The sequence below is a fragment of the Bactrocera neohumeralis genome, chromosome 6, assembly GCF_024586455.1.
Source record: "Bactrocera neohumeralis isolate Rockhampton chromosome 6, APGP_CSIRO_Bneo_wtdbg2-racon-allhic-juicebox.fasta_v2, whole genome shotgun sequence".
NCBI lineage: Eukaryota > Metazoa > Arthropoda > Insecta > Diptera > Tephritidae > Bactrocera > Bactrocera neohumeralis.
Genome location: NC_065923.1, coordinates 56,446,928 through 56,463,518, shown reverse-complemented (window position 1 = coordinate 56,463,518; position 16,591 = coordinate 56,446,928). Strand labels below are relative to the sequence as shown.

Below are 16,591 nucleotides of genomic sequence, written 5' to 3'. Positions count from 1 at the left end.
GCAATTATGTTGCATAGAAAATAAATTATGGGTGAGCACATGTATGAGTGGTGTACTGGGTTGTGCCTATTTGCTTTAATTGATGACATATGGGAGATATAAAGTAATGGTGTAGAACGCTACATATAGTATATATTAATGATAAATTTATAAGAATAAATTAGAAATGGAATTTTTCATATTTTATTAGTTCTAATATTGTGTTGCATTAATGTGAAGCACGCAAATTATAAAATATTTGTCTAAAGCCGTTTTTAATCCATACTAAAATTTCAAATTGACCGTCTGCCTACACAATGCTTTGAAGGGGTATGCTCTCTTTACTTCAAACTTATAATAGGTATCAAATAGCTACCGCTTCTCGGTCCAGAAACTATTTTTACATTCCTGAAAGTTTGTTTTATCATTTCAATCATGACATACTATACTATAAAATCCAATTTAATCTAACAATCTAAATGTGGCCACAGGGGAAAAGCATCATTAATCCTTTATTATTCTAAATCCTATTCTGAAAAGTCATTTCACTCAGCCGGAGTTTCCGCAGAACTCAAACACTAGAATTATACAGCACAAATACTATGTACAATAAAAAAATACTTTTAATGAATTCGATATGCAATACTTTTCTAGCAGACTGTAGTCGCATGAGTTCACTTCCATTTCGCTCGTCTTTATCTTCACAATGTTGCGCAAAATTCCCACGGCATCGTCAGCAGCCACCATTAAATCACTGACCCTTAAAAAATCATCATAAAAATGAAAATAATAAAAGCGGGAATACGATAAAAAATTATGTAGCAAGTAGTTATGCTTACACACACACACTCACTGTTATATGTATATTCACAGTAATATTACTATTATATAATCATTACAAAGTATGCACACAACGCCAACGCCAATGATAACTCGGGGGTCCCAGCGGTGAGCGTGTAGCCGAAGCTGACCACCGATTGCGTCCGATGAAAGCACAAGCAAATGAAAGCGCGCCAAAGAAAAATAAATATCCGCAATGAGTAAAAGTCAAGCAGTCAAGTAGCAAACATATTTAGTGCATACTTATGTACTTACATGCTTACTTACTTATGTGTTTTGCTACTTACATAGGTACTTATTTATTTGCGTATATACTTCCATAGTTTCGTACTTCAATACTTACAAACTTAGTTACTTATGTATATATACATATATACAATCTTTTATACCTATCAACTTACATACTTTCATACTTTTCTAACCACATATTAACATTCATACATACATATCTATGTTTTACACATTACCTGTATCCATTAGCATAGCTTAACTTTTACATTCCCAGCAACTTAATACATAGGTAGATAGTGAAGCATCCAAGAATCAACCATGCTCCGCCAAATAGCCAGCTATAACAACAACAACATTAGTTTTAAGCTGGCTTTGCTAGTTAGGCCAGTTGACAGGAAATGCTGAACTTATTAAATCACAATGAAGTAACATCAAGTGCAGAAAAACAAATGCACGCGAAGCCAAAGCCACTACCAAATCGACTCAAACACATACACATGCACATACACCCACCAAGTGGAGAAAAAGCCGAACGAAACGCCAGCACGCAATCTTGCGCTCAGCTCTGCGCTGGAAGTCGCTGAAGAATTGCACCGCAGTGGCCAGCAGCGAAGCTCACGCTGTACGTGTCAGTGTGTGTGACTACAGCAGCTGGCTACTGTTGTCGGCAGTCGGTTGGAGCCGCTTTTTTGCGCGTCGTCATCAGCTTCGCTGTAATTGCGATTATGTTAATTAAATTAAAGTTACTCTACGACTATAATGATAATGTAAGCTGCACCCACACACAGACACAAACACAAATACATGTACATGTATTTATGTTTCTGCTGTTCTTCTGAGCTGCGCTGTGCCGAGCATGGGCGAGTGCATTAGCGGTAATGGAAACTTGTGTGCTGTTGTACTTAGCGGCTTGTTTGTGATTACTCCACACACAAAAAAATTGCATTGTTGCCGTGGGTCCACACACTTGTACAAGTAGTTGCGCACACATATTATCAAATGTGGAAATGATATGCGCATAAAGGAAGAGGACTGCAGCAAATTAAAGAAATAATTACAAACGAGCGGACCTGGCGGTGCTTTGGTGTAAGTGAAAGCAAGGGTAAAGTGGTCACCTGTGCATAAGTTGCGTTCTTAGTATGGAAAATACCTTATCAAGTAGTAAGAAATTTTAGAAAAACTATTAAACTAATAGAGATTCGGCCAAGTCAAGCTAGTTTCTTTTGTATATCTAGATTCTTTCGTCTCAAAACACCACATCCATACTTATAATGCTTTGCCAAAATGAGACTCCTATCTTTGATATAACTATGGTAACCATAGTCGAGAAAACCGCTAAATAGTAATTATTTTGAAAAAATTTTCTATTTGGCGTTTATTACCCTTTTTCTTTGTTGGCGTAGACACTGCTTACGCCAATTGGAGATTCCAAGTGTGTCAGGTCCTTCTCCACCTGGTCTTTCCAACGGAGTGGTGGTCTTCCTCTTCTTCTGCTTCCGCGACGGGTACTGCGTCGAATACTTTAAGAGCTGGAGTACTTTTATCCATTCGGACGTCATAACCTAGCCGAAGCCGCTGTCTCTTAATTCGCTGTACAATGCACCATATAACAGGATGGGGACGATGAGTGACTTGTAGAGTTTGACCTTTGTTCGTCGAGAGAGAACTTAACTTTTCAATTGCCTACTCAGTCCGAAACAGCACTTGTTGGCAAGAGCTATTCTGCTTGTGATTTCGAGGCTTACGCTGTTGTTTGTGTTAATTTTGGTTCCAAGATAGACGAAATTATCTACGACGTCAAAGTTATGACTGTCAGTGACGTATGAGCCAAGTGGCGAGTGCGATGAGTGCTTGTTTGATGACAGGAGATATTTCGTCTTGCCCTCGTTCACTACAAGACCCATTTGCTTCGCTATCTTATACAGTCTGAACACAGGAAAATTCACGACGCGGTTGTTGACGCCAATGAAGTCAATATCAGCGGCGTACGGCAGCATCTGTACACTATTATAGAAGATTGTACCTTCTCTATTTAGTTCCTCAGCTCTAATTATTTTCTCCAGGAGTTGATGGAAGAAGACCGGAAGTCGTGAGCTACTTGAGCTATATGTAAAAGAATCGGTTTTGGCCACTCCCAAGTGAATAGCGCTCATAGAGCTTTACTCGCTTGCGAAAGCTTCTACACATGACTCCATCCTCCTTATTTATGCCTAGTTAATCACGTTTGATTTTTCTATCTTTTTTAAGATACTCTTGTCGCGTTTTCACTGGACTTTTATTATGTTAACAATATTTAGTGATTTTTTAATTGAAGATGAAATGAATGATGCTTTTAGGATGTTATAAATTACACTGAGAATTTATATTCTCCTTATTGATATTTCATTTTCTACTTCAAACCACATAAGATGCCATGATGTACAAGTTCAGAAATTTATTCTCTTAAGCTCCATCGGAGGCAAGTCATTTTTCCACAGAACGAAAGGATGTTCAATAAATATGTTTTCCTCAAAACTTAGACTTATATGAGCATATTCATTTAAACTTCATAGACAGTTGTTTCGTAGTTTGATATGTAAAAGAAGACTCTATGAAGTATATACTCCTATATAAATGACCAGCATGGCAAGCTGAGGGTATTTAGCCATGTCCATCTAGCTGTCGGAGCTAGTCTTATCATGCTTTTCATTAAAGTTATTTTATTTGAAGCAATATCTCAAAAAAATTTAGGATCTTACTCCTACCAGAACTTCATACTTAAAATTTCCCAGTTTTCAGAATTTATTTTCCATTTCAGTTAATTTTCTAATTTTCTACTTTAGATTAAGTTATCGCTCTCAAACTATTCGAATAACAATATAAAATTGATAAGAGAATGGAAATATGAAAACTTACCGGACAAGAAGTTCACGCCCTTTGGTGTGGAACCGCTCTCGAATCTAAAAAAATAGTTTAAAGCGTCTCATTCTTGTACTTTTCTATGAAAAATATTGCTAAAACCGCGACGCCAATTAAAAATGCCAAACTCACTTACAATTTCCCACTCGTGTATACTTGCCGCGGACGTGGAATGCACCTTAAATACTGCCAAATAAATTACGGCGATGACAATGTGCTTCTGCTACTTAGGCTTCCGCTTGCGCAGAGCGCCGAGCACCTTCTCCCAGGCGCTTACGCCGCCAGCTGAACAAGTAAAAGCATTCTAACGGTGCTGTGATTAAACGAACGAAAGTGAGTCTGTGTGTGCATTTCTACAACGTTTGGCGCTTAAGTGCGCGCCAGTGTGTTGGTGCGTTTAGTGCAAATGTGTGCACTAATTGTGCATTTCCCTAATTATGCGAAGCGGCGCACCGACACACACAGACACGTATACTTATATGTATATGTGAATAGGGGCGCCAAAGGGGAAAAGTGCGAAGCCTTTGCATGCAAGCAAGCGAAATTAAGCAGAGTAAACGTGTATGAGTGTGTTTGTATGTGTTGACATTCTTAGTGCAGCACTTTGTGGCGCGCTGGTTGTGGCAATGTTAATGGTGCCATGGGAAATGCGTTTGTGGAATTTCCAATTTCTTCATTCGCGCGAATCGCAAGAAGAGCGGCTCCACCGAGTAACAAGTGTGTGCGTGTATAGACAACTTTACATGTATATGTGTATGGGGCTGAAACTAATATGGCTGAGAGCATACGACAATACTTGCCAATTTTTATTTGCTTACTCCTCCGCCATCCTGCGACGTCTCTGCCGGCACAATTCACAGCATTGTTTTGTTGTTACAGCTACAAAAAACACAACAGCATTCAAATCAAAGCAAGTTATGTATGACAGTAAGTGGTAGGAAAGGCAAGAAAGCAAGGAATGTTAAGCAACACATAATTTTGCTCTGCTTTGCTTTGTGATCTTTCCACACTTGGTTGCATTTGTGAAATTGGCAGAGTATTTATATTTTTTGTTTGCCGATTTGTTACTTTCATGCCAACATAATGGCATGTACTACATATATACATATAGATATGTGTGATTGTTTATAAATTCGTGCGGCTTTTCAACTGCTTAATGTGTTGCATATCCGTTCTCACTCAATTTCACCGAAAGCACAAAAATGCGTGTGTGTGTGTTACAAAATAGCAGAGAATTGAAAAGGAAATTCTTATGGCAGGCACAACTCGCCGGCAGCAATTAAAAGTGGTTTGCACATATTCTTTATTGTAGTTGTTGTCTCCCAAAGATAGAGCAGAGAGGAAGGTTTTTTCATGTGTTTAAGCAAATGTGTGTGTTATTATTTTTTGGTCAAGCCTTCATTGATTAATGCAGCAATGCATATATAAATTCCCAAGTGAAGTTTCAAGCATTGTTGATTCGCCTGCAACAGTGCCCTCGCAATACAACACGGTATATGCAACAACGAGTACATGCAATGATAGCAATCAAGACAGATATATTCATATGAGAGCTAGAAACTAGTATGCATTAATAAGCTGATAACGGAATAAGTTGGATGAGGAGCCTGACAAACGCTCGTTTGAAATGAGAAGATTTGTTTATTGCAGTTCTATTAACGGTTGTTTTTATAGTAACAAAGGGGAATAAATTCAATAATTATATTTTCAAATAGAGATCTAAATAATGTTTTTTAGCCAACTTTAAGTTCAGATTTGTTGAGTTTCCAGAGTTTTTTCGTTATAGATTTGAAGTATCAGCGGTCCTTCTACAAAACTTTTTTTCAAATTTCACTAATTGAAACGTATAACCTCAATTTATTTGACTTTCCGCCTCTCTCTCTCTCTCTATTTATAAGCAGGAAATCTTTGATAACTCCAATAGTTATATAATTTAATAAATTTAGTTAGTTATATAATTTAAATTTTTCATTAATATTTAATAATGTACTATATGGAATGCAAGGTCGTTGGTTAACAACTTGCCATACATTTGATCTCGGCGTCGACAAGTTGCTTTTGTTTACGGGCCTTGAATGGCTTGTATGGCTTTTACAGGACAATAACCATTCAGCGGACTGCTGATTGAATACAGGTGTGTAATAATGTATCCATGCTTCATCCAATGTCAGAAACTCGTTGGTGATGCGTTTGATCAGTGGCAGATTTTTTTGTGAATCACATTTTTCTTTTATAAATGTTTAAATTAGTGACACCTATCCGACGAAAAATTGTTTTCAATGATTTTAAGTATGGTAACTTGCTGGTTTTCCGCCGCTACCGTCTCTTGTGATCCTCCTAAAGAAGGTCCTTCATTTGTGCTATTTTATTTTATTAAATTATTATAGACGACTTCATTACATAGTTTTGGGTGTGCTATTTGCTCATAGAACTGTTAAATATTGTATAAAATATAATTGAAATTTTTTCTTCGTAATAGTTTTTATGGTTAAGTTTAGTTCAAACTCGAACTCAGAATTCACGAATTAGAATACACAAAATTTAAGACTACCAAATCACTTGAGCTGTATCAATGCACAATTTTAAATCCTTTAATGCCGGTGTAGTAAATTCTTACACAACCACTTACTCAAGTTCATATTTGTTCCAATCGGCTCTTCTATCACAGATATAGTACATACTACCGGCGGTGTTCATTACAAAAGACAAACAAGTATCTTTGTATGTAGTAAACATTTTGTATTCTACAAAAACAATACCTATATAGAAACAAAATGTCTCCGAGTGGCATTTGCTAGTAAACATTCATTTACCATTACTATTTGTTATTTCCATCCACAAAGTTGTGAGGTATTTTTGCCTTGATTTGCAGAGCATTTGGTAAGCGTTGATTGCTTTGTACATAGATTCACACCCGCAAAATCTAAAGTATGCATCTAGGAAGTTGTTAGCAAAGTGCGAAAAAGCAAAAAAGGCAAAACAGATGTTGAAAGTTTGTAAAGTGTTTAGTTAATAGGGGGCTTGAGGATTAAATAACTCTAAGACCTGAAAAGCTCCGTCAACAAAAATTCAGTCATCAGCTCAAGCCTTATTTTGAAGAGGCTTCTGCAAATGTTGCGCACAAGTTTTCAAGAATGTACACCGTAGTCGGTATTGCAGCAGACTGTGCTAATGGCTGTTACGTTCAGGCTCAGTAATAGCTTGATCAGCGAATCCCGATTCTCCCTTCCTCAGTTGCCGACCGTAGCGAGCAAAATTTGTCAAAAGTTGAGCCCGTAGAAATCAGCCATCTTGTTTTGTTTTGTTTTTATTTGAACGACGTTGCCATTGCTCAATACGCATATATAGTTTTGTACACATGTAAGTTTTCAATTACAATTTTTCATAATATAAAATATCAAAACTGAAATCAAACTATTAATATATTTGTATTTATAAATAATAGCATTCGACTCTGATTTTGAGTTAGTTTAATAAAATTTCAAACATATTGAATACAATTTTTATATTTACTACAGTATATCGAGAGTGGTAACTCTGTGTTGTGGGAGAGCAATCAGCTGACACGTTTTTACGGAAAAAATCCAAATACCGTGGAATTCTACGGTATCCTACGGTAAAGCGGGCGGTAGAAGCGGTGTTGGCTGATCATGTGCATTTCGCTCCCGTAAAATAGGTCGGATCAGTTGATTCGGGCCACGGTTTTGCGGAATTCGCTGTTTGCGCTCTAAGAAAGCTGATGAAGACATTATGCTAGAGACTTCCGACTAGTGGATACTTCCTATTCTATTCCTGAAACTATGTTTTGAACGGACTTCTTTCTCTCGTTTATGTAATGTAACCCCCCTTTTGAATATATTCGCTGTAAGCCTCTGGCTCTTTAACATCCGCATATTTCAATGTTTATACCTATGTATGTGTACGTGTATTTATAAATTTTGTTTTTACAAAGTAATATTTGCATATATATGTGTATATACAATGTATATATATAGGTATGGGTTAGTATGTGTTAACCATTCATATGCTACTATGGACACACATTTATTTATCATTTTCTGCATGCGACACTTACAGCAGCCGCAGTTGCAACACACTACCCATGTGACATTCAGCATAGCATGTAGTTGTTGTTGGGTTGTTGGCGCATGGTGTTGCAACCATTGTTTGTATGCCTCCAGTGGTTTTGTCCTGGCGATGGGTTCTCCCCACTATTTGGATGTAAGTGTGTGTGTGTGCATTGTATATAAACAACACTCTGTACAGTATTTTGCTGCACTTCCTGCCATTTCAAACTCAACTTGTCCAACCATTTATGTAGAATTGTAGTTATTTAGCTGCTGGTGATTGCATTTGCAACATGTCATACAATCGTGCGGTGCTCACGCATTGACGCACACATGTAAGTATTGGAAAACACAATAATGCACGAGAATATGTTTGCTTCCAGCGCCGCAACTGTGCCGAGTGGCAAATACTTTTGTTTCGTTTTGCTATTGAAAATACATGAACACGAATGCGTGTGTATATGTGTGTACTTCCTGCTTCTGGCAACTTCAACTTACAACATACAAGCACACACACACATTGCCATGCCTGCAGACGAGTAGAGCGCGAAAGAGCTCTGCTAATATTTGCTAATACCGACTGTCGTCTGATAAAATGTTGACAGTGATTAAATGTGGCTCCGGCAACATTTCGCTTTGAGCAGCAACCTGACAAGCAACTAAATCAAAGAGAAAAGCACGCAGAGGAGACGGTGGCAAGTGTGCAGTAAAGCAGCCATCTGCATGAATAAGAGATGAAATTATGAGAACATGATAAAATATGCAAACGGAGGGAGTTAAAGGAATATGCTAAAAGAAAGCTTCTGCGGCAGTGCAAGCTGTAAAACAAGCATATTTAGCTTATGTGTGTTGGTTTAATGAATGCATTTGCCACATGCAACACATGACACAGTTATTTTGAAGCTTAGTGTACCGGCTTCCGCTGGTGAATTATGCATTAAATACAGATTTATGAATTACTGACAACAAATTCGGGCTATTACTAAAGACAATGCCTGAAGGAACGTAACGGTATTTTGGAGTAGAGAAGCGAGAAATTTAGCTTTTTTAAGCGAAGGTGGTCGTTGAACTTCTATTCTCCAAATTATATGAAGTTTTGTTTTGGCTTGCTAACTAAAGTGCGATTAGAACTTGACACTGCGATGTCTCCACTTCTGCTTTTCAACAGGGCAAGTGTGACATTCACATTTTCGGAGATTAGCAGGGTGAAATTCACTGTTTGTTGATTGTTCCTTAATCTCTAGTGTACTAGCGGATTGATGTATCATAGACCAAATTGCGCTGAAACCCTTATCGATTTCACTTAGACGGCCTTTATGCAAAGCTGTAAATTGGTCTCACGGTTGTCCGGAGCGAGCCACTCATCGCATCGTCAGCCTTCTTATGCCCAATATTTCATACAGGATAATACCCACACATAGTTACTAACTTAGCTATTTCGCAGATCTTAAATTGCTCTGACAATGCTATATATTTCTCCATAGGAACCCCTATTTTTATAATCGAGTGACTAAACTGCCTTAAGCATTTCATACTTCTGAAGGTATTTAATGGGCAAACCGCGAAAGGAATTGATCACGCTTAAACACAACGACTATACTATTCGAAAATATACGTTATATTGGCTTTCGAAGTTGTTTACATTTCATGAATAAATTTTTTAAACTATCATTATTCCATACTCTGGTAGACTCTCACTATAAGAATATTATGTGTCAAAAAATCGTAGATCTAAAATAATAAAATAATTTTATTCAAACAAAAGCAACAAATTTTTGAACTAGTGTCTGCCTGACAAAGGTCACATGCTCAATTTCCCGAAAGAAATGCAAAAACCTGAATTCAAAGCAATCACATTGAAATGTGTTGCGTTGAAAGAACAGATGAGCATCAAATGTCACAAAGTCAATGACAGATAAACAGTGCACCGTAGCGCTGATAGTACCAACAACAAACAACACGCCGAGGACTTCAAGTTTCTTTTAAATTAATCCTTAACACAAAATTTTCTAAATTTTGAATTTTTTTCGAGAGCAAATTCTTTAAAAGGATTTTATCAGTAGTAAGCCCTTAAGTACTTTTTGAACTTTGCTTTAGACAATTCTATTGACTCTTTCGAGTCTTTTCTTAGAATTGACAACTTATGGACAAATAACTTGTTATAAAAGTTAATCAATTTAAGACGCACTATTTTTCGTCAATATCATACAAGCAAAAATTTCCATTTGGAAAGAAATTTCTTACCAAAATAAACCCTGGTACGTAGTGCCTTATTATTGCTGCACTAAGTGGTTTACTCACTGAGTGAGTGAATGTCTAAGTAGGAGAGCCATAGTGCTTGCTGTCTGTCACTGCCTTTATAAGCTCGAACACATATACATGCTCACCTGTGTGGCAGCTACTCCCGCCACTCAGGCCGACAATGCAATTTAGTCAGCTGTCAAAGGCGTCCGCGTACTTCGTTGTTCGTCGACAAAATATGGTATTAGACCTTAAGCGGGTTTCGCATGGCGCCTCAGGCTTATTTTCTACATTCAATGGACTCTTTGTGTGAACATTTGTGCGCGAGTGTCATGTCAAAGCTTAGCAACATAACGGAGAGCCAGTGAAATAAAAGATAAAAAAGGCAAACTGTAGCGAAAGTAGATGACAAAAATGAAATGCAAAATGATCAGAAATGAAAAGCATTGAATGCAGCACAAGCTTATGAAGTTGGATTTGTCAGTGCAAAAGAACGGTTGAAGGAAATCGAGGGAGTTGCGCAAATTGACACTGAACAAGACAGCAACAAATCCGGTTCATATTCATAGTGAAACTGCCTAGAGATGCACAACATTATTGCTGCTATCTTGTGCTGCCGTGCGGGTTATGATAAAAATTGATACAAATAATTTTAAAACTAAGAAGCTTTAAAGAGTTAACAATAATAGAAGATTAAAAATAATTAATATAACTGCAGGTGAACAAAATTTATTCAGTTTCAAAATTATTAAAGTGGTTCAGTGACCTTAGCCTAGAAATTTTGAAATTTATGACCTTAACATTTAACTTAATATCTAAGCTCAAAATCTGAAGTTGCCAATTACAAGGCCCAAAATATTTTTTAATGGTTCAGCCAAAAATTGAATTTATAATGTTATCATTCACAACATCATTTAAAATGATTAACGATTTTGGAAAATGTTTCGATCGTTTTCTAAACATAAAATTAAATAAATGAGAAGTTCCGCTTTAAATTGAGTTTGAAAGTAAAAGATAAAATCGTCATTAATAAAATAGTCAAAAAACAAAAAAATAAATACAATTCCTCAAGTAAAATGATCTATATATATAATATACGAGTAATATTACGCCTCAAAAATATTTTTACCATCCAACGTAAAGGTAGACTTCCTAATCAATTGTCAATCATGCTGAAGACTGAATAGAATTTTAATCAAATTTCGAATCGAAAAGATTCGTTAAATAAAGAAAAAATCGGAAAACTATGTTGAAAACGGATGTTTAAATTTGACTATTTACTATAGAAGAGGGGGTAGTAGCAGATAATACACCCGAAATTTTAACTGGTCGAAGATTAGTAGCAAGTTGCCTGTATAATGAGAATTTAGGTTAATGGTTAATTGGAATTAACAACATTATAGGCATCGTAGAATTTAACTCCAAAATTAAACTGAATTTTCATAGCATGGAAAATGTTACTGAGAGAAAAAAATGTTGACTGTTCAACTCAAAAATCATAGTACCCTAAAATTATACCATCCATACAACTCGAACTTGAAAAACCTAAATGCATTCATATTAAGTTTTTTATGGCCAATGCATTAGAGTTCTAAGTGAGTAAGAGTGGAAAACTACACAACGATGATTAGATTTATTTCTTATGAATGCAATAAACTCAAGGACTTATTAATGGATGCATTATTTTATCGATTTCAATTCAATCCACTTGAGATTTGTATAATTTATGTATATCTCGACAAGTATTAAATATACAATCACTTTTCAGTCACAGTCGCAGATGCGCAAAAGCCGCTTAAATGTTAAATTTCAATCATCTTGGGAGCAAATTAATTGTATCATCTGTTTGGAAATTTAAAAAAGCCGTTATAAGTGTGGCATATTGTACAGACACATACTTTTTCAATCACTTTAACAGGTGTAATGGTGAGAATTTTGATATTTATCACGTTCGCGACACACTTTCAAGCGATTTAGTCGATTTACTGCAACAAAAATCAACCAAGAAGTCACCGCATTCTTCTCGTACGCTGGAAATTGGCGGTAGGTGAAAATAGAAAAATCGCTGATGCGATAAGGAAAAATTGCGCGTGAATAATTTCGAGCAGCTGCGCGCTTTGCGAAGGCGCTCAACCGCCTGTCGCGTACTTTAATTTGCCTTTGGCGAATACAAACAATAAATAGGTGTCGTCGACACCTTAAGAAGTTGCGTGTGTATATGTATATACTGTAGATACAGTACAGTATGGCATACAGCTTGCGCTTTTTTAAGTATGTATGTGTGTACATAAGCGCGTAACTACTTCAGCGAGTAAATATTGTAACAAGCGTCGCGTCATCTCCGTTTTTCTCTGCACTCGTTTCGTATTGCCACTCAACGCGTTTCTATCGCATTTTCAATCAAATCAATAATAATCAAAGTAAACGCCAAAAACAAGTGAACAACAAAAACAACATCGCGTGACAACGCCCAAATGAATAATGTTACAAATTTAAAACACCTGTTTCTTACATTCCAAAGCTTTCGCAGGAGCGCACGTAATCAGAGCGTTCAGTCTCCTTGCCACACGAGCTTCCAGCTGTAAAATGTGTCGCTAAGTTTTCCTCTTGTTGTTACGCCAAACGCATAAAATATTAGTATAGCACGCCATATTGAAAAACCGGCATCGAAAAGGTGTGAAAATTTAAATTAAAAATGTTTATACGCTGCACCATTTTGTCTTTTTTATAAACGCTTTAGGCTTTTTGCTCAGCTACTGTACTTGTGAAATGATTATGGCTTCCAACTTGTAACGTTAATAGTGTTTATTTGTTTTATTGCTTAGATTTTTTGATATTTTTTGCCTGGAGTGTAATGACTACTTCAGCACTTCTCACGCCAACTCGACGAGTTTGTGGAAGAAACAATTTGGGTATATCACACGTGCGATCTCTGCTAACTCAGATAAGCATGCAAGGAAAGAAAATGGTCTATGTGTCTATGTAGTACATATTTCATTGTACTTACTGCTGGTACTTTAACATGGTCATGCATAGCTATAAAGGAGACCAAATTGTATTCCGCAAGCATTTCTATGGACAAATAAATGTATTTCGTGTCTTTCTCGCAGTGAAAAAGATAAAAAAATAGTCTACAAAGGGACACTCTCATCGAAATTAGATATTTCTTTAACTAAGCTATTTTGGTCATATATATTAATTTATAATTTGTAATGAATAGCAGATTTTATAATATATAAAACTGGAAGATCATATGCTAACATTTACAATTACTACCACTATAGAGATATACCGGATGCAACATTGCGAGATTGACAAAAGATTTCCAAAGCATTTTTTCATATAGAATCATTAAATGACGAGCCTGCTCTCTTCTCACCTTGAGAAATGTTGGCATCGGTCGTACTCCAGTATGCTATACTAGAATAGGCACGATGACAGCCATTAATAAAATATTGTTTTCAATGCGTAAGTAAAGTTTTCTAGATTACACTTTATTATAAATAGTTTTGCCGATCGGTCCAAAAAGGCACTTATTGCAAGTTTTAATCAAGTCTCGTATTTTAATTCACATACCACATGGGGTTATGATATTTTAATGGCAACGTCAAAAGTATGACAGTAAAAATATAGGTATCGATATACGACAGTAGTTCTATTACATCGTCGATAAATTTAAATTAACATAATTGCTATGCAAAACTTTTTAAACTGAAAAGAAATATTAGATGCAGGACTGGTTTACTTACACGAGTTCTATAATAATTTTTCATGGAGACCAGCTGACAACTTAAAAAGTAATAAAACTCTCAGGGTATTACATGAGCCCTACTTTAAAGGATTTTATTAAATTATTAATCTCATATTACCATTAGTAAAATAAAGCTCTGTTTAGACTAAACAAAATCAGGGTTCTGACGTTTCAATGACTTAATTTGCTTAAACTTGCAAATATTTTAATGGCTTTCTTTTCAGGGTATTATTAAGACTAAATTCTAATCACTTGTTCCCGTTGGTTTTATGTTTATGTAACTTTTTTAAATTTGAAAATGAAGTAATTAAAGAAAATTGTGGTCAGGACAGACTAGTGCAACGAATGCCAAACGGTAAACCAACAGCCCAAAAGGAATGAAATACTGTGTATCATATACAAATTTATTGTTAAATTTATAAAGTTCATTGCAAAATCCAATAATCGCTTAGTGAGTGTCTGAAAATTCATAGAAACCTTAACTTGTTGAGTTATGTCAATATTCAAGATTAAAATCTTAACGGGAATGTATTTCATTCCAAAAAGTAGATTTTAGCCAATTTGTCAGCCTTAATATTGACCTGTTTTTTTGTTAAATATTAAATAGAGCATTTAGGTAATGCAAAAGCAATTTCATTAGCTTTCCGTTAATCCTTTGTCTTTGTCATTCTTTCGGATATTCAAGAGTTTCAGGTGTTTTCTGTGATCTTATCGCCATTTGCAAGTCAAGCACATTTCTTTAGAATTCAATTGCAGCAATTTGTTAGGCTTAGCGCAATCTTGAAATAAATTACTTTGTTGATTCTTTTTCCCACGGCATTATTCATTTCATTTACTAACCATTTAGTATACAACAAATTGTCGGCCTTTTGTTGTAGCCTTCTTGCAAAGCTAGTCTGTATTAAAGGAATTAAGCAATTAAAAGTTAACTGTAAACGGAGATTATTGACGCTAGAGTACATTTTATTTATACACTTACACATATACAATTCTTCGTGCATCCATTTAATCGACAATTTTCTTTTATCAACAGTTACATTGTGTTTCCATTTACGCAGTGTGTAGGCCATATACAGTCTTATGTATATATATCACATATAAATTGCCGATTAAATGGATGCACGATTAATTGCTAGAGTGCCGACGCTATGCTAATTGCTCGATTCAATTAAAAAATTTGTTTATTGCTGCTGTTGCCTTTTTTACGTAAAACGATTTGGAGATAATGCAAAATTATTTGTGGAATTCTTCCTTCTTAACCTGCCATTGAGCATCATATGTATGCCTTCAAGTCACAATTGGCTTTGAAGTAATTTCATTAATTGAGGAATATTTTGATAAATATTTCCTATCGGGAATTTTGTCGCCAAAAATTGAAACAATTGGATTTCGGATAACGAAATCTTCACAGATCTGTTTTCAAATAGTTAAGCAGTCGAAGAGTTCGCCGAAGCGTACTGGTAAATTCTATAACCTTTGAACCGACTGTTAGAGAATTTAACCGTATCTTTGCATTTCCACTTAAGTCTATTTTTCTAATAACCTATTCCTCAGACCCTTCCTGGTGGAAACAGCTCGTTTTCTGAATTTACTATTAGATGACTTCGCGGACAATTAATCTACCTGCACAGCAAACTGTGTGGCAGATAACCGCTTCAAGACCAACAGCAGCCTCAACCGTTTTTAACAGCATTGCTAGATTACCGAACGTCACATTAAATTACCAAATTAAGCTTTGTCATACATTTCCACTCTCTATCATGGTTTAACAGTACTGACAAATAATTTTGAGAAAAACTGGTATGTTCAAAGATCTTGGCCGGATATAATTCCAGATCCATTCGCTTAGATGGATTCCACTGTCAAAATGTAGAAGGAATTGAAAACAAGCCTAGTAAGAGATAATTATTTATATGAAGATAATTCACTACTGTTTATAACCAAACAACAAACTTTTCGTGGAAGTTAATTTATCTTAACTTTTTTAAAAAGCAAAATAAACTCTGAAGTTCAAATCAAATGAGATCATTAGGCAGCACTATTATTCTTGCACATTATTTTGAGTTTTTGAGATTTTGATCTGTAACACAGCTTTGCCTCCTTTTCTCCACATGGTCATCTGTTTGAACAGCCGTCAACGGACAGCTATATCATATAGGTGCCATACAAACTGAAAAAGTCTTTGCATTTGCATTTTTTCTTTATTCGACAAGATATATTCTTCTGGATGGACTATTGTAAGTCCTTGTATTTCTGAACGGATAATGCTCCTAGGAGTATAAGTACAGACAAGCCCATTTCCATTTCTTTCTTCTAGAAACGACTCTACTGGATACTCTCTTCGATTTACTGGCTCTTCAAGCTCATTTCACATTGCATTTCACCTGCTAACTCTCTTTCTATTTATTCTTATCACATTGCATTTACTTAGATTTTAATTGACTTAGCGCTGTTTACTACGGTCCCTCCACGCCTTCAACAACGCTAACATAGCCCGCTATCACAACAAATATCAGCGTTGCGCATCCTCGGCGACCATCAACAATATCATCAGTGACCACTTAATTGTCGCTAATTCCAATTT

The 16,591-nt window shown here is 35.9% G+C and overlaps 1 protein-coding gene and 1 long non-coding RNA gene across 13 annotated transcripts in view; one reads left to right on the top strand and one right to left on the bottom strand.

Annotated features, from left to right (window-relative positions):
• LOC126762391 (uncharacterized) overlaps window positions 1-4,201 on the bottom strand; it is a 67,270-nt gene extending 63,069 nt beyond the window's left edge. For 2 of the 3 annotated variants that reach the window (XR_007667446.1, XR_007667448.1), the window contains exons 1-2: window positions 4,085-4,201; window positions 3,946-3,989 (exon numbers count right to left, since the gene is read on the bottom strand). This is a non-coding gene — a long non-coding RNA (uncharacterized LOC126762391). Of the gene's footprint in view, window positions 1-3,945; window positions 3,990-4,080 lie in introns of all 3 variants that reach the window. The other variant, XR_007667447.1, reaches the window with a different exon arrangement.
• The window catches only part of LOC126762269 (hemicentin-1), a 545,135-nt gene that overhangs the window by 385,283 nt on the left and 143,261 nt on the right, over window positions 1-16,591 (top strand). The gene's annotated exons all lie outside the window — the stretch shown is intronic.